The sequence below is a fragment of the Rhinatrema bivittatum genome, chromosome 2, assembly GCF_901001135.1.
Source record: "Rhinatrema bivittatum chromosome 2, aRhiBiv1.1, whole genome shotgun sequence".
NCBI lineage: Eukaryota > Metazoa > Chordata > Amphibia > Gymnophiona > Rhinatrematidae > Rhinatrema > Rhinatrema bivittatum.
The window spans coordinates 54,351,077-54,373,731 of NC_042616.1; the positions used below are offsets into that span (position 1 = coordinate 54,351,077).

Genomic DNA, 22,655 nt, shown 5'->3' on the forward strand with positions numbered 1-22,655 from the left:
GGCCTGTCAACCCTTACCCGACAATATTTATTTATTTATGTGTTGGTTTTTATATACCGACATTCGTCGGAACATCGTGCCGGTTTACATTGTAACAAATGAACAAGAGAGTGAAATACAATAAACAGGGATGGGGAAGGGGGAGCAGCAGTAGGAAGGATAGAGAAAGAGAGATGTTATAGGAACATTTGAAATATAATTTAACAATAAACAATATATGTACAGGTGGATATTTGAAAAAAATATAAATTAACCATAGACAATATATGTATAGGTGGGCTGGTAGGTACCAGACCATTGATGTCAGTGAAAGGGATAGAAGGTGGGGGGGGAGGGAGGGATAGGGAAGGGTAAGCTAAGGGTGGAGGAGGGGAACTAATAACACGGTATTTACGGGTCTTTGCTAGGGGGAAGAAACACTGTATTTTGGAGACTTTGCTTGGGGGGGAAGAAAAGGGGAAAAAGAGGAGAGGCAGATAGGAGGAGGGGAAGGTGAGAGGGCTGAGGGGTTAGAGTGCAAGCTAAGTTTGGTCAACATCTGGATACGCTAATGTAAAGAGCCAGGTTTTGAGCCCTTCTTTAATTTTAGAAAGGTTAGGTTCTAGGCGGAGGGCCGTGGGCAGGGTGTTCCAGAGGGAAGGGCCGGCAATGGAGAAAGCCCTTTCTCAGGTTGAGGTGTGGTGAGCAGTTTTTAGGGAGGGGGTGTATAGAGTTCCAGCAAGGTTGGATCTGGAGAGGCGGGTTGATGATCAGAAAAATGGTGCATTCTCGAGCCAAGTGTGATTTTGATTGTACAATAGATTGTGGAGAATGGTGAGTGTTTTGTATTTTATGCGGGAGGCTATAGGTAACCAGTGGAGGTCTTTTAGGATAGGGGTAATATGATTGGATTTTACGTGTGTTTGTGAGAATTCTGGCCATGGCATTCTGTAATAGTTGGAGGGGTTTGATAGTAGAGAGAGGAAGGCCCAGAAAAAAAGAATTGCAGTAGTCCAGTTTAGTTAAGATACTTGCCTGTAGGACTGTACGGAGGTCTTGGGTATATAGCAGGGGTTTAAGTTTCTTTAGGATGTGCAATTTGAAAAAGCCTGTTTTTATGGTATTGTGGATGTGAGATTTGAAATTTAAATGTTCGTCAAGATAGACACCGAGATCTCTCACATTGCAGCTGAATGCATCGGGAGGAGGGTTGGTGTTGCTTAAGGCAGGGAGCGAGCGAGCTGGGGGATTGGAGATTGTGAGGAGCTCCATTTTAGTTACATTTAAAGCGAGATGTAGCTTTGAGAGGAGGGTGTTGATTGAAGTAAGGCAAGAATCCCAAAATTGTAATGTTTTGGGGAGGGATTCTTGAAGCGGGATGAGGATTTGAACGTCGTCAGCGTACATGAAGAACTTTAGGCCAAGATCAGAGAGGAGATAGCAGAGGGGAAGGAGATAGTTATTGAAGAGCGTGGAAGAGAGGGAGGAACCCTGTGGGACACCCTGTGTGAGGGGGATGTGGGATGATTCGCAGTTGGCTATTTTTACGGTGTAATTTCTGTTGTTGAGATATGACGAGAACCATTGCAACGCAGAACCTGTGACACCGATTTCAGCAAGGCAGGTGAGGAGTATGGTATGATTGACAGTGTCAAAGGCAGCAGATATGTCAAGTAGGGTCAGTATGTATGATTGACCGTGGTCCAATCCCTTGAGTATAGTGTCAGAAAGGGTAAGAAGGAGGCTTTCAGTGTTACGGGCTTTACGAAAACCAAATTGAGCCGGGTGAAGGGTGTTGTGCTCTTCAAGGAATTCGGTGAGCTGGATATTGACTATTTTCTCCATTATTTTTGCTATGAAAGGCAAGTTAGAAATAGGGCGATAATTAGCTGGGATACTGGGGTCAAGGTTAGGTTTTTTTTAGGAGGGGTTTAACTACTGCATGTTTAAGGGGGGTCGCGTACTTTGCCATGTGAGAGGGAGCAGTTTATTATGTCAGCCAGGAGTTTTGAAATGGTGGCAGGGATGGAAAGAAGAGTCTTAGTAGGGATTGTATCTGATGAATGAGTGGCAGGTTTAGCCTTTTGGAGGATTCGTTCAATCTGTTTAGGAGAGGCGAGTTCAAGGGACTCGAGGTTAGCACTTGAATTTTTGGGAAGGGAGTTGACAGGGGAGAGACCTCAAAGAAACAATGAGAGCAGGAGCCACTGCTGCTGACAGGGAAGGAGGAGACCAGTGGGAGAAATGGGGGCTTTTAGGCAGGTAAGGCAGGGAAGAGAGAATGAGTGAGTCTGGGTTGTGGTGGACAGGGTGGAGGTGAAGAGAAACAGAGGAAAGTTGAAGAGGGGATGGAAGGGTATGCTAGGCAGAAGGTTTCTCCTACCATCGATTTGGCCATAACATTGGTAGGTGAGTCCCCCTTATCCAACCCCTACCCCTACCCGGCTCCAGCCCCATTATATCTAACGTGGTCTCCACTTAAAATACAAAGAACTTATCCTCACAGTAGCCACTGAATTTATAAACAATTAGTGAATGTAAATGCAAGAGTTTTAAAATTATGACATGCTGCCTTTGAAGAGCAGCATGTGAATGTGACAAATGAGGTTTTGCTGTTGGAGATTTTTGACCAGTTTCAGACTATGACTTTAAGCCCATAAAGAACCTGTTTGAGTCCTCATCAGTAACTTATTCACACTTATTTAGGACTTTTCATCCAAATAAAATCTCAATGTGCTTTACAATTTTACTTGCATTCAGGGGCGCATAGGAAAAAGAATAGACAGACCCTTTCTGCAAAACCCTCTTTCACTCTCTCTCAGGCTCTCCTTCACCCGACCAGACAGCTTTATTTTCTAAGTCCCAGGATTCCAGTATGGGGACGACGAATAGTTCTTATTCCCAATTCCTTTTTACAATAAGCCCTTTCCCTTGTGCACAGCACTGATAACTGTCACACAAATGAGAAGGGTGGTTTGCAACTCCTTTACTGTTAGTTGATTAGATGTTGAATAATTATAGCTTCAATTTGTTTCTTGATTAAAGTCAATAAATAATGAGACAGCAGAAAGATTTAATAAACTTGACTCCACTTTTTTTTTTTTTTTTTTTTTTAGTAAAGTCTGGACTTTTCATGGAAAGCACTTAATTTATATTGAATTCCTTCCCCTTACTCCATTTCTCAATTTAACAAATTGCAATTAGTTCAATCCTTCTTCTTCCTTAGATTAACTTTCCAACTTTTCCCACTGAAGATGGTTAGAATAACAGTCCTAATAGTTCATCAGAACTTAGTCCCAGATTTAACTCTTCCTAAATTCTCTTGAATACTTCAGCTCCATGTGCAGCACCTGATAGACACCTTACTCTCTCCTTACTTCATATAGCAGCAACAAAGTTCTTGTTACCTTTACTTTGTATCCTTTAGTTTCCTTCCTTTAGTGCCATTAGCTGGGATCTTTTCCTCCACTCTTCTGTTTCTTTCAGAATTTATTTATTCTATCTATCTATCTATCTATTTATTTATTTAGATTTCTATTCCGCTTTTTGCGCTTTTTGCAGCACTTCAGAGTGGATTACATTCAGGTACTGTAGGTATTTCCCTATCCCCAGAGGGCTTACAATCTAAGTTTGTACCTGAGGCAATGGAGGACTCCACTCTCCTAAATGGTTTGGTTACTGAGTCCCGGGTACCAAGGGCCATCGGCTCTGTGGGAAATAAAGCACTATTCCCTCTCGGGAATGATAAGACTGTGAACAGAAAAGCTTCAGTGAAAGAAATCTTTATGTAACATTTGTAAATGGGTGCTGACACCGAATGCAAGCAAGCACACTTTTTTGGACAGACACTGGCTTCTTATACTTTTCTAAGTCCCTCCTTTTAGCTTTTGTGGTTAGCACATCTTGATATTTTTCCTATCTTATTCCTGCCACCTGTGACATACTTATTTTTTTCTGTTTCTGCTACAAGCTTGTGCAAGGGGGGTGTGAGTGGGCGAGGGGGGTTTGTGGTTGCCCTTTCTGTACTTATCTATATTTGGCCTGAACATAGGGGTATCTCTTAACTTGACGATCTACACCTGATTCCTTGGAACACAGGAAGGGGGGGTCCATGTAGAGGGGGCTTCTTTCAGCATTGCTTTTCTTAAGATATATATATATATATATATATATATATATATATATATATATATATATATATATATATATAAAACGAGGAACAGAAAGGGAGTTGCTTAATATAGCTAACTGCCTCTGCAGAAGGAGGTGATGTCACAAGAGCTGTTCAGGCAAATATGTACTTTGGTTCTGTGTCTCTTGCTTCTCTGCTTGTAGAGGCCTGTCATAGTTTTTATGACATGGAGGGATTTATTCAGGTTTTGTGTTTCTAAGAAGGGGTTTTGGGGAAAGGTGTTCTGGTTTTGTTTTCTGCTAGGATGAGGCTTCCAGCAGCAGCTCTGCACAGCCTGTTAGTTTCCTCTTTTCTGCAAAGGCTGGGTCAGATGTGATAAATGATTTCTAAAAGCAAGGATTATTCTTTCTTTCTTAATTTCTAAGCAAAAGCTACAATTTAAACATTTTCTTTTAATTCTATCTACTGTGTTTAGCAAAGCCACAAAGATATTCTTAGCAGTCAGTCCTTTCCCACCCAATTCCTAGCAGCATTCTGATTTATAGCAGCATAGAGGAGGCCTTTTTAATAACAAACACATAAAGCAGCTTATATCGGTCATTTCTGTTATTTTCTATGTAATAGCAACATTTAAGCCTCGTTTCTCACAATCCCTACTTTTTATTTTTATGCTTTTGTTACGACGAGTGAGGTCATCAAATTTACGGATGATACAAAATTATTCAGAGTAGTTAAATCACAAGAAGATTGTGATACATTACAGGAGAACCTTGCAAGACTGGAAGATTGGGCATCCAAATGGCAGATGAAATTTAATGTGGACAAGTGCAATGTGTTGCATATAGGGAAAAATAACCCTTGCTGTAGTTATACGATGTTAGATTCCATAATAGGAGCTACCACCCAGGAAAAAGATCTAGGCATCATAGTGGATAATACTTTGAAATCGTCGGCTCAGTGTGCTGCAGCAGTCAAAAAAGTAAACAGAATGGTAGGAATTATTAGGAAGGGAATGGTTAATAAAACGGAAAATGTCATAATGCCTCTGTATCGCTCCATGGTGAGACCGCACCGTGAATACTGTGTACAATTCTGGTTGCCGCATCTCAAAAAAGATATAGTTGCGATGGAGAAAGTACAGAGAAGGGCAACCAAAATGATAAAGGGAATGGAACAGCTCCCCTATGAGGAAAGGCTGAAGAAGTTGGGGCTGTTCAGTTTGGAGAAGAGACGGCTGAGGGGGGGATATGATAGAGGTCTTTAAGATCATGAGAGGTCTTGAACAAGTAGATGTGAATTGGTTAATTACACTTTCAGATAATAGAAGGACCAAGGGGCATTCCATGAAATTAGCAAGTAGCACATTTAAGACTAATCGGAGAAAATTCTTTTTCACTCAACACACAGTTAAGCTCTGGAATTTGTTGTCAGAGGACATGGTTAGTGCAGTTAGTGTAGCTGGGTTTAAAAAAGGTTTGGATAAGTTCTTGGAGGAGAAGTCCATTAACTGCTATTAATCGAGTTTACTTAGCTAATAGCCACTGCTATTAATTGCATCAGTTCACCAACTTTGAGCATATAAGGGAATACTTATTTGGTGGTTGTCTTGTACGGAGGTTTGTGATGAGGATAACCGATTTGCAGTTATCCTTTTCTTAACCTCCGTCTATTACTTTTTTTATTTAATTCAAAAAGTGTTTGTGAGGGTATTCAATTTTTTCTTGAGTTTTTCCAATTTTTCTTTAAATCCCTTCTCCCCTACTGCTTTTCCGACCCACTTCAGTTTCTATTTCATACTTATCTAGGTCGTCGCCTTTACTGATGTTTCACGGGTATGGAGCTGCACGTCCGACACGGGCCATGTTTCGGCACTGTGTGCCTGCTTCAGGGACTATGGGAGAATCTACTGTGTCCTGTGTAGGGTTCACAGCATTCAATTTACCTTCAATGTGTGAAAATATTAATGTAAACATAAAAAGCATTATTGCATAATAAATTCATAATAAATTCACCCTTGGATCTATTACCCACCTTGTGATTAAAAAACTTACTTTTCCAAGCTTCTTATGTCTAGCGTGCGACGCCTTCTGTGCTTGCCTGGGCGTCTAGTCTACTCTGACTCTTTTTATATGCCTGCCTAGGGAGTTCACCTCCTACTCGAAGTCAGATCAAGGCTATCTCAGGTGTCTGTAGTTAAGCTTATTTCAAACTCTATTAGCTTATATTTGCTTTCAGATATCTAAATGTGTCTGAAATTGATCAACCTACATTCTTGCATTGTGTAATGTGATAATTCTGTATGCTACCATACGAAAACCTAGCGATTTTTATTATTTTTCTATTTTCAAAATCGGCGGACCTAATGGTGGACTCCATCTAATTAATGTCATTTCCTTTATTCATGTCATGCGGACCTGGTAGAGAACCGGTCCGTACCACGTCCGCTGAACTTACTTATTGCTGGATTGACGTCATTGGTGAACAACGGGGGCGTTTCCCAGGCGGGGCTCGGAGCCGCGCCTAACTATAGATTAGCTATTCAATCGGCGCTCTCATTAAAGTTTCTACTCACTGCAATCAAGTATCTCGCGTTTTATGTATCTGCTACCAATAAATTTTGTCACTATTCTAATCGTTACTTGCTACTACTCTGTGTTTTATTTAACGGACCTGATAGAGGACTGCATGTCCGCATGGTCCGTACATTACTAAACCCTATTAGCTAGATCTTAATGAACTACCATCTTTCAATGAATATTGTGATTATGATCCCTGAGATTTGCACCAATTGATAATTTCAGTAAAATGTTCTTTCTTTCTTTTAGCATTGCTAATTGTTTGGGGGGGGAACATTTCAGAGATTGCCGACTGAATAGAGTACTGACAGATAGGCGCGGTTTTAAGCCCGCCTGGAAACGCCCCCAGAAACAATTAGCAATGCTAAAAGAAAGAAAGAACATTTTACTGAAATTATCAATTGGTGCAAATCTCAGGGATCATAATCACAATATTCATTGAAAGATGGTAGTTCATTAAGATCTAGCTAATAGGGTTTAGTAATGTACGGACCATGCGGACATGTAGTCCTCTATCAGGTCCGTTAAATAAAACACAGAGTAGTAGCAAGTAACGATTAGAATAGTGACAAAATTTATTGGTAGCAGATACATAAAACGCGAGATACTGACGTGATGCGGTGAGCCGGGTAAGACGCACTTGCCGGAGCTCTGTGGGTTCCCCCCCAACAACCTTGCTCGTAACGCGACCAAACTAGCCCCAGCATTAGCAGCATAGATCCTACCAGTTTGAGGAGACAACAGCAGTCTTGCAGGTGCGGCAGGCACGGGTCTCCACCGCGAAAAATATCCTCTAAAGCGCCTAGAAAAGGACAAGGCAAAACCGGCGGGTGGAGAAGATAAAATGGCGGACGCTGCTAGTACGCCGGAACCCTCAGCCCTTGATGATCGGGATATAGCGAAATTGACTTCAGCGGTTGTGGCCGCGTTAGATCATAAATTTGAGGGTATTTCAGAAAATATAGCGGCCGTGAAGGAATCTATGGGAGATATTGGACGCAGAATCGACATCGCGGAGGGCCGGATTGCCCTGGTCGAAGAGGACAACATGGCAGTTAATACAAAGATCGCAGCACTAACGGCGGCCTGCAAAGCGGCAGAGGAAAAGATTGAAGACCTGGAAAACAGGTCTAGAAGAAACAACATCAAATTCCTGGGCCTTCCTGAAACGGTGCAAGAAGGGGACTTACGAAAAACCCTGGAAGAGTGGCTACCCGCAGCACTTCAGCTTCCTGACCTGGTTGGTAAACTGCACATTGAGCGAGTACACCGGCTGGGGCCACGCCGCGATGCAGATACGAGGCCTAGGCTGGTTATAGCACGATTTCTTGACTGGGGCCAACGGGCAGCGGTCTTGGCAGCGTTCAGGAAGGCTAGAACTTTAAAATTCCAAGATAACCAGATTATCCTTTTTCAAGATTATTCGGCAGCTGTAGCAGCTAAAAGGAAGTTGTTTTCTAAAACATGCCAGGAGCTCTACAATCAAAACACCCGTTTTGCCTTGCATTATCCGGCGATCCTGAAGGTATGGAAGGATGGCAAAATCCACTCCTTCGAATCACCAAGCTCTGCTGATGACTGGCTGAAAAAAGTGAGAGGGGATGCCTGACGGATTGGACAGAACCATGGGTGTCAGTGCAGACTGGCAGTGGATATCTGTGAGTCTGTGAGCTTTTGAGTACAACCAGACTCAATCTGGGGAGCAGATAGGTTAAACGGTTGGCAAAGTTGTTAAGTTGCTGTGTGTTATGTGTCCGGCAGTTCACTAAACGGATATCTTCTGGGACTCTGTTGGGAGCAAACATTGGTCCGAATGCTTTAAAAATGTTTTTAAAATGTTCTGTTATGCCAGTATGTACAGGCAGGAGTTATTTACCTAACTGTGAGGGGGGAACCCACAAGCGCACATATTGCGGACCTCTACCCCAGTATATGGGGGTGTATGGGAGTTTTTGGGGCACTGGAGCCCTACAGTGGGACGGGGATGGGACTGCAGCATCGGGAGGGGGAGGCAGGGGATCTGGGAAGAGGGGGGGGAGGGGGGGACCTTTGAGAAACTCGGGGGCTGCAAACTTATGGCGGGAAAACAAAGGGGGTACCGACAGAAACAGCGGCAATGATCTGGGGGTCCAGGCTGGGGGACCTCTAGATTGCCTGAAGTTGGAAATGTATCAAGTGACGGGCAGTATAAATACGTTACGATGACTACACTGAGGGTTGGCTCATGGAACGTGGGAGGGATTGGCTCACCTATAAAAAGGCAAAAAATTTTGAGTGCCTTAGCGAGGAAAAAGATGGGATTAGTTAGCCTACAAGAAACCAGATTGAATGCTGAGGAGAACAAAAAATTGCAGAAGGGTTGGGTGGGACAGTGTTTCTACTCCCCAGCTTTCCAAAGGAAGGCAGGAGTAACGCTACTGCTTCATAAAAATAATCCGATGGAGGTTCACCAGCAGGTAACGGACGAGGAGGGCAGGTACCTTATCCTGGTGGGGAAAATTAGAGGTAGGGACTACACTCTGTGTGCTGTGTATGGCCCAAACTCCTATACGCATTCGTTCTATCAGACTTTGGCAGCCAAACTGATAGCGGTGAGGACGGGTCAGTTAATCCTTATGGGGGATCTCAATTGTGTACATGACATCCTACTGGACGCATCCGGTATGGGAACAAGAAAGGATGGAGGAATAGGCAGGGGGGTGGACTATTTGGCCACAGAGCTGGGTCTGCTAGACATTTGGCGCACTCTACATCCGACAGAGCGTGATTATACGCACGTGTCTAGGGCACATGCCACCCTCTCTAGAATAGACTACATACTCACCGCTGCTCCGCTACTTCCACAGGTCTTGAAAGCCGAAATAGGGCCTATTGAGATATCTGATCATGCCATCATATGGATTGATATCAAGGCTATGGATGAGGACACGGGCCCTAGGATGTGGAAATTTCCAGGTTATATGACAGGGGATAAAAAATTTCAAGAATTCTTAAAGGAAAAATGGAGGGAATATGAAAGTAATAATAGACAACACAAGGACGACCCGATTTTGTACTGGGAAGCCGGTAAGGCAGTGATGAGGGGGGAAATACTGGGATATATGAGTGCTCGAGCTAAAAATATGCACAAGAAAATTATACTGTTAGAAGGGCGGCTTAAAGATGCTAAATTGCAAATGTTGTCCCAAAATACTGCACAAAAGAGAGCTGAATACCATGCCATTCTGCACACCCTCAATGAGTTACTACACACGAAAGCTCAACAAGCCTTATTTTATGGGGAACATAAGTTCTTTCGTTATGGCAACAAGGCGGGGCGCCTACTTGCTAACTTAACTAGAGCAATAAGGGGCAAGTCCTACATAGCAAAGCTACGGGATAGGCAAGGTAATCCCATTCAGAAAGGACGGGACGTTTGCGCTGCTTTCCGAGACTTTTATATGAAACTCTATACAGATGATTGTGAGGGAGGACGGGAACAGGAGGTTGAATTTTTCAAGGACCTCCCCATACCGCAGATCACCCATGAGCAGCTGGCCCAGCTTAATCACCCAATACAATTATTGGAAATCGTTGGGGTCATACAAACGAGTAAACGAGGAAAGGCGCCAGGTCCCGACGGCTTTAGTGCGGAATATTACAAAAGTTTACTTCACCAAATTGCTCCGGACCTGCTGAACTTTTTTGCCTGTGCGCAAAATAAAGGAGCTTTTCCGGGGGATTTCACGAGGGCCTACATCACAGTCCTGGAGAAACCGGGTAAGGACCTGGCACTCACAGCCTCTTATAGACCCATTTCTCTATTAAACTATGAGGCCAAAGTATTTGCAAAAATAATGGCGGATAGACTGGGGCAGGTATTCCCCTCCATAATAGCCCATACACAAGTAGGATTTGTAAAGGGGAGATCGGTGTGCTCAAATATGACTAAGTTGCTTATTGCCCTAGAGGAGAGCGCAGCGAGGGACACCTCAGCGCTGGTCGTCGGGTTTGACTCGGAGAAGGCCTTCGACCGGGTGTCGTGGGCTTATTTATTCTCCGTATTGGCTAGATATGGCTTTCATGGCGCCATAGTCAATAGTATTAAACTGTTATACCAATCCCCAAAATCAGCCATTGTGGCGAGTGGCCATGTGTCGGAGGACTTCCAGTTACACAGAGGTACCCGGCAGGGATGCCCGCTGTCGCCCCTGTTGTATATCCTAACCATTGACCCCCTTCTTAGAAAAATTGAGCTGGATGAGCGGATAACTGGTTATAAAGGGCGAACGTTAGAATTTAAGGTGTCGGCCTTTGCAGACGACGTATTGGTCTTCCTGACTACACCGCAACAGTCGCTGCGACAGGTGCTAGCACATCAAGCTCTGTTTGGGACGTTTGCAGGTCTTAAAATAAACGTGGATAAATCAGAGGCTCTTGACATAGGACCGAAGGTACAAGATCACTGGGAAGGGGACTTTCCCCTAAAATGGGCGGGTAAGACGATGAGATACTTAGGAATCCAGCTGACCAGGAAGGTGGACCAACTCAAGGGTGCGAACATAGGAGAGCTCCTAAAGAGTATGGAACGTAGGCTAGGGGTTTGGTCGCGGTTACCTCTGTCTTTGATGGGGAAAATCAATCTCTTAAAGATGATTGAGCTGCCCCGCTGGCTATATGTGTTACAAAACCTTCCATTATGGCTGACTAACGTGGAAATGCAGCAGATCCATAGGATTTTAAACAAGTATATATGGGGGGGTAGGAGGGCCAGAGTCTCCCTGCGGTCTTTGATGCATCCGTACGAGCAGGGGGGACTGGCTTGTCCGCATTGGAGGGATTATAATTTGGTGTGCTCCTTACGACATATGCAGGACTGGTTCCAAGGTACGTCCTTATACTCCCCGCGGAAGTATATCAGAGACTGGCTGACCCCATTCCACCCAGAAAATCTCTTGCATATTAGGCCAAGAGACGTCCCGAGCCAATACCGGCACAGTATGTTGCTTCAATCATGTAGGAGAGCGTGGGCCTATCTGTGTAGATCTAGGTTACAGATTGCAGGTACGATCCTACCTTATGTCACTTTGCGGGGTAATCCGCAGTTTGAGGGGGGGAGGACCAGTGGTGTTTTTCACAAATGGGAGCAAAAGGGTCTTGTTAGGGTGCACCAGTTTTGGGATGTGCAACTTGGGCAAGTACAAAGTTTTCAAGCCCTGCAAGACCAATACACTTTAGACTCCAAGGACTTTTATGCCTACCTGCAGACAAGGCATTATGTGGAGTCCCTGGTTAAAAGGGAAGATCCAGGGGGACTCCAATTTAAAAAGCTACTTGGGTTCTTCACCCCGGTAGGGAAGAAACAGAACTCATGCTCAGTCTTCTCGCGGGCCCTCAGAGATCTGCCATCTCCTACAGTTTTGACTGAGATTCAGGGCAAGTGGGAGAAGCATGCGGGGCTACATTTGACCTTAAAGCACATAGCCCAAGTATTGCAGGATGTGGTAGGCATTACAGAAAACATTACCTTACGAGAAACGGGTTAAAAGTATTACGATGTATATACATATCCCGTGCCAGGGGGTTTAGAATTAAGTTATGTGACAATGATGTATGTCTCAAATGTAATCAAGAAGCAGGAACGCTTTATCATTCTCTATGGGGTTGTCTGAAGGTAGCACGGTATTGGGAGGGGGTCGTGAACTTTCTGACTCACATTTTGCAAACGGACATACCGAAAACACCAGAACTATGTCTGTTGAGACTTCTTACAGGACCGACGACACACTTACCGGAGTTCGACCGCGTATTTCTCCAAAAAGCGTTATTGGTGGCTCTGCAGCCCATACTCAAGGAATGGATTTCGAAGGACCCTCCACAACTAGACATGTGGAAGCACAGACTGTATAAAGTCTTCCGCTTTGATTATATGACAGCACAGCAAAACTCACCAGGAGCTAAGGTCAAGTGTAAGGCCATATGGAGCAGTTATTGGAACTCACTTTCGCCCACCATGCAGACATGTGCGATGGATAATTCGGCTTGAGCTGTGAGCGATAAGCCTTTCCTGGATGGACTACCTCAGTTGGCCTTTCGAGTGACTCTTTTCAGACTCTTTTCAGCCTCTTTGCAGATGGGGGAGGGGGGGCAGGGAGGGGTGAGGGATGGGAGGGAAGACAGAGGGTGGATATGTTTTTGGTTACGAATGTAGGGGACAGAGAACGGTGAGAGAGCATTCTAATGTGGGTGAATTTTATGGTACTGTCCTCTATTAGCTTGGTCTCCTAAGCGGGCAACAGCCCATATGTATACTGTTTCTTTGCACCATAACTATTGGAGTTACTTATGCCTTTTATCTGAAAAACTCAATAAACATATTTTCAAAAAAAAAAAAAAAAAAACGCGAGATACTTGATTGCAGTGAGTAGAAACTTTAATGAGAGCGCCGATTGAATAGCTAATCTATAGTTAGGCACGGCTCCGAGCCCCGCCTGGGAAACGCCCCCGTTGTTCACCAATGACGTCAATCCAGCAATAAGTAAGTTCAGCGGACGTGGTACGGACCGGTTCTCTACCAGGTCCGCATGACATGAATAAAGGAAATGACATTAATTAGATGGAGTCCACCATTAGGTCCGCCGATTTTGAAAATAGAAAAATAATAAAAATCGCTAGGTTTTTGTATGGTAGCTACAGAATTATCACATTACACAATGCAAGAATGTAGGTTGATCAATTTCAGACACATTTAGATATCTGAAAGCAAATATAAGCTAATAGAGTTTGAAATAAGCTTAACTACTGAGATAGCCTCACTCTGACTTCGAGTAGGAGGTGAACTCCCTAGGCAGGCATAAAAAAAGAGTCAGAGTAGACTAGACGCCCAGGCAAGCACAGAAGGCGTCGCACGCTAGACATAAAAAGCTTGGAAAAGTAAGTTTTTTTCTCACAGGACAAGCAGGATGGTAGTCCTCACAAATGGGTGACATCATCAGGATGGAGCCCTGTACGGAAAACTTTTCTGTCAAAGTTTCAACAAGCTTTGACTGACACTGGCATACTGGGTGCACTGAGCATGCCCAGCCTGCAATTATCCCTGTGAGCCACAGGTGTCTCCCTCAGTCTTCTTTTTTCCGCTCTGCAGTCAGCATAGCGGTTGGAGCTCTGTGAGGATTTTTTAACTAATTACCTCATGGAAACACTTAACTTTTCACTTCAAAAAACACTTTTCCCTGCACAGGTCTCCCTCCGTGTACGTTTTTACGACGCTCGGTGAGTACTAATTCTTATTTTTTTTGGTCGGTTTCTGTCACTATCTTAAGGCTGTTAACTGACTGAAGCCTTCCCTTCCCCCATTTTTCAGTTAGCTTTAAACAGCTTGCGAGTATCTCTGTGACACTCTGCTTGCTTATGCTAGTGGGGTAGGGATTTTTTCCTTAACTTTAGGACCTCTGTAGCTTCAAGTCCTTCGTTCCCTGGTACCCTCATGCAGTCGATACCCTATCGCTACACCGGTACCCTCCTAAACCGCCCTGGGCTTTTATATGTCATCAGCGCCCCTCCCCCCACGGTGCCCTGATGCCTTTATCCATGTTTTTTGCTTTTCAGTGCTACCAGGCTTTTTTCCTCCTATGCACTGTTTTTTTTCCTTGGGCTTCCTCGGTGCCGTCCCTACCCGGATGCATGCCATTGACGCACACGCTGTTAGTCGCTGCCATGCATATTCGGGTCGCCACCACCGTTGCCCAAGACACTTTTTAATGATCCCAGGGTCACTTCATGGATGCCACCCCCCTTTTTGGGGATGCCATCGATGCCCCATCCTCCCCACCGATGTCCAGCCCTTTTCCATCGGTGGGCATCGGTGCCACATCGATTTCGTCGGTGGGCATCGATGCCGGATGGTCCCCATCGATGGACATCGATGCCGGATGGCTTGTCCGTCGATGGCATCGGTGCCGGATGGCTTGTCCGTCGATGGCATCGGTGCCAGGTCCTTTTGCATCGATGGACACCGATGCCCAGGTGTTTCATCCATGGGCATCTGTTAGAATGCATCCATCGAGGGCAGTCGATGCCAGGCTGCTCCCATCGGTGAAATTCGATGCCCAGGTGGGTCCCATCGGTGGGTATCCATGCCGGCTCGATTCCGTGGATGGGCGTTGATGCCGGGATGGAATTCATCGACTGGGAGATCCATGCCATCGATTCCATACGTGCCCATATCGATGCCACCGACACACATGTCTGGGGCACCGATACCATGTATACTTGGAAATCTGAGTCTGTCCAAATCGATACCGTCAACGTCTGTGGCCCTATAGTTGATGCCCGTGGCCATGCCACAAAAGGCATAAATGCCCGCCTCCATGCATCGATGCCCTCGACACCTACGTTTTCCTTCGGTGTCCTTGACGCCCTATCGATTCGACTTCGACTCAGTCGATGCCAGTATCTTTTTCAATAACGGCAATGTTTTTCGATTATTCGATTCCACATCGTTTCAAAGATACCTATGCCAGTGCTGTCAGTGCCCGTCACTGTCATCATTCTCCTGGCCAGTCATCGATGATTTTTCATACCCATTTTGATGATATCCTCGAAGCCCCTTAGGTTGCCTTCAATATCGTCAATACCGACATAGCACCGCCACATAATACCCTCGCCTCCTCACATTGCTCCACGCTTTGGGTTCTTTTTTAAGCCCCGTATTAGCTTAAGACACTCCATTGTGTCAGGAGCAGAGCAGGCGTGCTGACAGTTCGTCATCGATCGCCTTCCAGGACGACGAGGGCTTCCATCTCGGCGCTGGAGAAAGACCGGGCCGAGCACCGTGGCACCCATCATCGCCGACATCGTGATTGTCCGCCGCTGACGCCATCCAGCACGTCGATGCCATCCTTCTCCAGGCTGGACAACGCTCGGGCAGAGCAACATCACCACTGCCATCAGCACTGTTCCTACAGTTTTGGCAGTCCTTGGTGATCCAGAACTTCCGGATCCAGGTCCGACGGCTTCTGCATTGGCGTCACGACACATTGAGCCGCTGCGACGAGGGAAGGGAACATGAGTTCCGTAATGGGCTCCCCTGTTCCTGGCGTGCCCCACCGTCAAGTGGTGTGGGACTGTGGCCATCTGTTACACTTAGCAGTCTAAGCGCCAATCACGCCTGGCCTGTCTCCTCTGTACCTGTGCCACCATACCGGGTTTCAGTGTGAGATGGACGTTTACGTCCCTGGCCTTCCCCTCGAGGACTCCGGAGACCGACGGAGTCAACAGTCTTCACCGGCTCGTCTTGCGGCGATCCACGTCGGATGGTAAGTACCCGCTTCGGCGGCATTCCCATAGAGTTGTGTTCTCCCATTCGGACCGTGGTTCGAAAAGTTCTGGGTCATGTGCCTTAGGAGCTGTATTAGTGTCACATATCGCTATGTTAGCTATGTTAGCCACAATACCAGGAGAACCCCTCTATCTTCTTGGGATTGCAGCAGGGCTTCTTCTCTTGTCAGTAACAAGTCCCTGTGCCGACCAATGCTCTGACTCTTGGTTCCCTCCCAACCAAAGTTCCAGCTGCATTGGCTGATCTGCTAAACATGAGATTCAGCAACCATTGCCCCATGTACAAGTCCACCTTGAAGCCTGGCCACAGGTCTCAGTGTCTCCTTGTACAGCATACAGAAATGCGGGTACCACTTACCGCTCACACTCCTGCGGGAGCCTACATGATATCCTCCATTGGGACACCTCCTGGTCTCCCATCTGGTCAGATATCAGAGCGGCCACCCCACCTTGTACCAAAGTCCCGGTACACTCCCCCAGGCGCTACGAAGTGCAGAGGGGAGAAGGGAGGGGGGTTGGGGAGTTTTAATTGCACTATTTTTTCTTTTAACAGAAAATAGTTACTCTCCGCACATCCTGGACCTAAGCAACTCCAACTTTCTTTAGAAGTCACAGGTACAATGGTATCTTTGGTTACCATCACTCCACATTGCAGTAAGTACATTATTTTAATGTTTCTATGTGCTTTATGGTGAGTCAACATTACAACCCCAAGCTCTGCCGTTGGCACCAGCTTCGGTAAGTGAACTGTCTCTTGCATCATGGTGAATGCTGTTTTCTCTGCGGAGTGTAACATCATTCACTTTCCTTGCATAGACTACTGCTAACCACTTTCAGTACATGCAATGAGCTCTCACTTTTTTCATGACTCACTATACATTTACTAACTGGGATTACTGTCACTGCCATAAATCCCTTCTGTAACACTTCTGGACACCACAGTCTTAAGACCCTCTTGTCCAGCATGCGCACAGACATTCTGATACATTCGTATATGTCCCTGTGCATATTTTCCATAACCTCAGCCCTTCAACTTTTTATGGTTGGGCTATGGGGTTTCTTCCCACTATGCATTTTTCTCATAATTCAAAACTGCTATGGGTTCTATTCAGTGACATTCTATACTCAATGGACCTAAGTGGTTTCATTGCTTTCGTCCCTGATTCTTATCCCAGTTCGAACTAGGACCTAGTCTCCTTCGACTCATGCTCGCAATTCCTTAGGGTTATAAAGTTTTTCCTGAAAGCTTTCAACCCATTATGCGTCTATTGCACTCCAGCATAGTTTCTCATAAACGTCCTGGACGTTGCACCCATGAGTTATGCCCTTATGCCTTCCAATACTGCTTTTGCAACAATTCTTTGTGCATACAGACAGACAGCATAGGGACAATGTGCTTTCCAACTCATAAGCACGCATTACCTCTTAGCTGCTCTGCTAGACAGCTGCGCAGCTCTACCCTTGGCCCTTGTTCACTTCATGCGTCCTTGGGCCACATATCTAAGAGATTTAATGAACGCTCTATCAGACCTTCTCCATGTAGGTTCTATCCTCTCGAATGGTCTCAATTACATGTGTACAGGGAAAATCTTTTAACGCTGAGTTAATTAAACTTTCCTCTGCGTCTGCATCATTCCATACGATGCACAGGTTCTGCTCCCTACACATGTTTCCTATGCGTTCCCTTAGATGCCTTTTCTTCCATCAAAGGCCTCTTCAATATATCTCTTCTGCTGCCTCTCGTAGCCAGCATTTTTTCTAATGTTGAACTGGGATGGGGTTCAGTATTCTTTTCCCCACTCCCTGACTGAGATCAGTATGCTTCCCATACTTCTCAATCCATCATATCAGTAACCTTTTATTCTCTCACCAGTCAGTCCCAAATCATAGACTTACTGATGTTCTTAGGTTCTGGTAGCGTCACAAAACCTTCTAAACATAAATCTTGCCGTTTAACATGGCAGGCTTTACCTCCTGACGCTAAAAAAAAAAAAAAAAGAGAGGTATTACTCCTTTTACTTTTCCACCATTTTTTCTTACTCCCTCGGATTCTGTTCTCCAGACATCCTCCACATAGTTACACCTTTCTCGTAGTAGGTGTATCGTTTTGGGAGTTGGGTTCCCGTTTTCGGTAATCCTCTCTGAGTCGGCTTACCATGGATTATCCACTGATCAAGCCGCCTCTATTTCTCTAATCACGGAATTAACATATATATTCTCCTTATAAGTCTCATACATTCTACGTTTGAGCCTTTCCATTCCTCTCTTCCACAGTTTGGCAAGGGAACTTCTTTCCCTCTTAATGTCATTCCTGCCAGCAGGGTCCGTGAGTTATGCACTCTTTCCATACTCACCTGACTCGTTCCTCCGTCACTGAGTGGTTCTATGCATTCATCTTTCTATCCTTTTCAGGTAGATGTTGCATCTCTCTTTACTCAGGAAATACTCTGCCAATTTTTCCTAGCCTCTCTCTCTCGCCCTAGGGAGAGAGTGGGTTTTCCACATTCCTGGACAGTAATGCTGCGCTTACATTCTATCTACATTGCACTGCATTCCATGTGAATTCCACTTGACTCTTTCCTCCATGCAAGAGTCAAGCTGCGACTTCCAGTGGCCACACAGATCTAATCCTTCTGACTAAGTGGTCTGTATTTCCTTTGTTACCAACAAGCAGACATTTCACTACAACACTGTGGGTATCCACATACTGTTGTTTCCGTCCTAGCCTTAACAGCTTCCCTTTGGATACTGCTGCTTGTACTTTTTTATCAGGCTGCAGCCTGGAGTCCTCTCCATACCTTCGCAGCCTATTATTGCTTACATTGACTAGCCGGCATGCTCCATGTTTGGCCAGTCCGCCTACTCTTACCTTTTTCAATTCACTACCCAACATCCTTCCACGAACCCATTATGGTGTTGCGGATGCCCTCCGTTCCCATTTCCACCTCCGTCATTACGCTTTCGCGTGTCTGCGGTGTATCTGGTGCATTCTCGGGCATCCTCAGCTCGGTACTCACCCATTTGTGAGGACTACCATCCTGCTTGTCCTGTGAGAAAGCAAATGTTGCTTACCTGATGTAACAGGTGTTCTCACAGGACAGCAGGATGTTAGTCCTCACGAAACCCGCCCGCCACCCCGCAGAGTTGGGTCTGTATACTTTTATTTTAGTTTCGCTTGCGCTTTTTAGCTATAAGACGAGACTGAGGGAGACACCTGTGGCTCACAGGGATAATTGCAGGCTGGGCATGCTCAGTGCACCCAGTATGCCAGTGTCAGTCAAAAGCTTGTTGAAACTTTGACAGAAAAGTTTTCCGTACAGGGCTCCATCCTGATGATGTCACCCATTTGTGAGGACTAACATCCTGCTGTCCTGTGAGAACACCTGTTACATCAGGTAAGCAACATTTGCTTAATCACAAGGTGGGTAATAGATCCAAGGGTGAATTTATTATGAATTTATTATGCAATAATGCTTTTTATGTTTACATTAATATTTTCACACATTGAAGGTAAATTGAATGCTGTGAACCCTACACAGGACACAGTAGATTCTCCCATAGTCCCTGAAGCAGGCACACAGTGCCGAAACATGGCCCGTGTCGGACGTGCAGCTCCGTACCCGTGAAACATCAGTAAAGGCGACGACCTAGATAAGTATGAAATAGAAACTGAAGTGGGTCGGAAAAGCAGTAGGGGAGAAGGGATTTTAAGAAAAATTGAATACCCTCACAAACACTTTTTGAATTAAATAAAAAAAAGTAATAGACGGAGGTTAAGAAAAGGATAACTGCAAATCGGTTATCCTCATCACAAACCTCCGTACAAGACAACCACCAAATAAGTATTCCCTTATATGCTCAAAGTTGGTGAATTGTTTAAAAGGGAAAGAGGTTGGTTAGTGACTAATTAATTGCATCAGTAGCATGGGATCTTCTTGATGTTTGCATACTTGCCAGGTTCTTGTGACCTGGTTTGGCCTCTGTTGGAAACAGGATACTGGGCTTGATGGACCCTTGGTCTGACCCAGCATGGCAATTTCTTATGTTCTTATTTCACACATACCTTTCAGGACCCACTTCCAGGGTTCCTGACATCACCTGGTACATGATCTCTTCCCTCGCCAGTTCCCAGTAAACCTTCTGCTTTCCCACCAACTCCTGATATATCTCTTGTTCTATATCCCTTTCCATGTTTTCCTCCAGCAATCTCATTGCATCTGAATAAGAGGGCGGACCTAGGGGCATCTTTTTGGCGAGTGCTGTCTCAATCAATCTCTGTGTTAATCCTCTCACACACGGAATTGTACAACAACCCACAGCAACTAGGACCCCTGCTACTATTCCCAAGGTGTTCAATATTTGCACTACCACATGTTTCCATTTCCCAAACACACTTTCAAACCATCCTGTCACAGGGGAGCCCTCGTGATTCATCCATCTGGGGCCGTATTGTTGGGGATATATATACAACACTCTCCTCTCAACATTACATATACCCTTCCTTTATCTGCTGATATCTTGTCCAGGACCATCCTATTTTATTTATTTATTTATTATTTATTTATTTTTAATTTTTATATACCGAAGTTCTTGTAGGGACTACAAATCACTCCGGTTTACATAAAACGAAGAACTGCTCAACAGAGAGCTGAGCTTTACATGGAACAGTAGAACATATGGAACAGTATAACTGGTTGACAATTTAACATAGAGCTAAATAAAGAAATAATAGTTTAACTGGTAATAAATAGTAATAAGTAAAGAAACATAATATATTATATAAGCAGTATAACTATTTAACGTAGCAATAAATATAAATATAAGCAATGCCAAATATATATATGAAATAAAGTAAATTTTTGATCTCAAAGATAATTGTCCAGTTGTAGATATTTTAGAATTAGTACTGGATACAGTGACCATAATTAGGGTAATTAGGATACTTAGTAATTAGGGAGTCTGTCTGTCACTTAAGCGTCTGGGAAAGCTTGTTGGAAGAGAAAAGTCTTCAGTCTTTTTTTGAATTCTTGATGACTGGGTTCTAGTCTAAGATCTGGGGGAAGCGTGTTCCATAGGTGTGGGCCTGCTGAAGATAGCGCTCGTTTGCTCAATGATGATTTTATTTGTGGAGCAAGCAGTGTTCCTCTGTATGCGCTTCTGATTGGTCTGGAGGAAGTGTGTAGTTGTAGTTGCGAGCTTAATGTGATGGGAGCTAGTTTGTTTGTCGCTTTATGGATGATAGTGAGTACCTTATAGAGTATCCTTTGTTTAATGGGTAGCCAATGTAAGTTCCGGAGGATTGGGGTGATATGATCTTTTTTGTTAGTGCTAGTTAGAATTCTAGCCGCTGAATTCTGAACCATCTGTAATGGTTTGATGGTGTTGGCGGGTATACCAAGTAGCAGGGAATTGCAATAGTCTAGCTTAGAAAGAATGATGGATTGTAGTACTAGCCTGAAGTCGGCGAAGTGAAGGAGGGGTTTAAGTTTTTTGAGGACTTGCAGTTTGTAAAAGCAGTCCTTTGTGGTATTGTTTACGAACTTTTTTAGGTTTAGATGATTATCAAGCCATGCTTGATAATCATCTAAACCTAGGTCATTCTACTAGTGGCATCCAGCTGTTCAACTATGCCACGGATAGCGTTTCTCGAATGATTGATAAACCTTTGCTGATTGTAATATACTTTATTTATCCCGTCTACATTTTTATTTACTGTGATCCATGGAAGGATAGACTCAAATCCGGCAGCTATCGGATTCCTTGCCTTAAATTCATCAGGGACCCCGCTCGGGACTCCTATTGCATCTAGATATATCCCATCATCAATCGATCCCTTCACTTTATTGTCCCCTCCTCTAGGTGTTAGCTCATCTATTATGGCTTGGCCACTGATGCTTCTTGTCTTTCTAACCCCACCTTTCTCTATGTCTGTTTTGAATGCCAGGGTGAAGGGAATTGCCAGTTGTACCACTGCGCATGCGCCGGCCCATTGGTGGGGGGTAACGTTACCCACAGCCTTCTTCCTCCGCAGTACCACCACAAGTCTATTCGGCCCACTTGTAGATTAGAGTAAGTCTTTCTCTCCTTTGCCTCTGACAAATTTCGCACAGCACTACAAGTACCCAGTTCTCCTAAGTGCTGGGAATGCAATACTACCTGCCTTGAGATGCAAGCAGCATGCTTTCCTGAGCTTGGGCAGAAAACTGGAGGTGTTTGCCGCTGCTGTGGTTTCAGGGCAGGGAACCGGAGAGCCATCTGGGTGCATTTGGTGTCATTCTAAGCTGTCTCCTCTTGGTACAGGGCCAGGATGCATGTCATGTCTTCAGGGCTGTTATCCCACCCAAAGGAAACCAGGACAATCTGGGCAATGGGTTTTCCTGCTGCACACACAAAGCAGTCACTTTTATTCAGGGATTTCACGGTATATTTCACCCACTCCATCCAAACATTCAATTCTCCATATCCTGGCTCTATCTCTAGAGTTTTGCTTAGCTCGTCTACTGATAGGGTCCTCACTATCTTAGGATCATTTAGAATAGCCTTTAAATGCCTTACTCTCTGTCGCCTCTTCTAGGGTATCTGTCTTGTTCAGAGTCAGGATTCTGAACCTCCCCCTCAATCCTCTTTCTGATGTGGCTACCCCTAAGCCA

The 22,655-nt window shown here is 44.8% G+C and overlaps 1 protein-coding gene across 1 annotated transcript in view; it reads left to right on the forward strand.

Moving 5' to 3' along the window:
• The window catches only part of LOC115083973 (zinc finger protein 182-like), a 167,301-nt gene that overhangs the window by 73,577 nt on the left and 71,069 nt on the right, over window positions 1-22,655 (forward strand). The window lies entirely within an intron of this gene.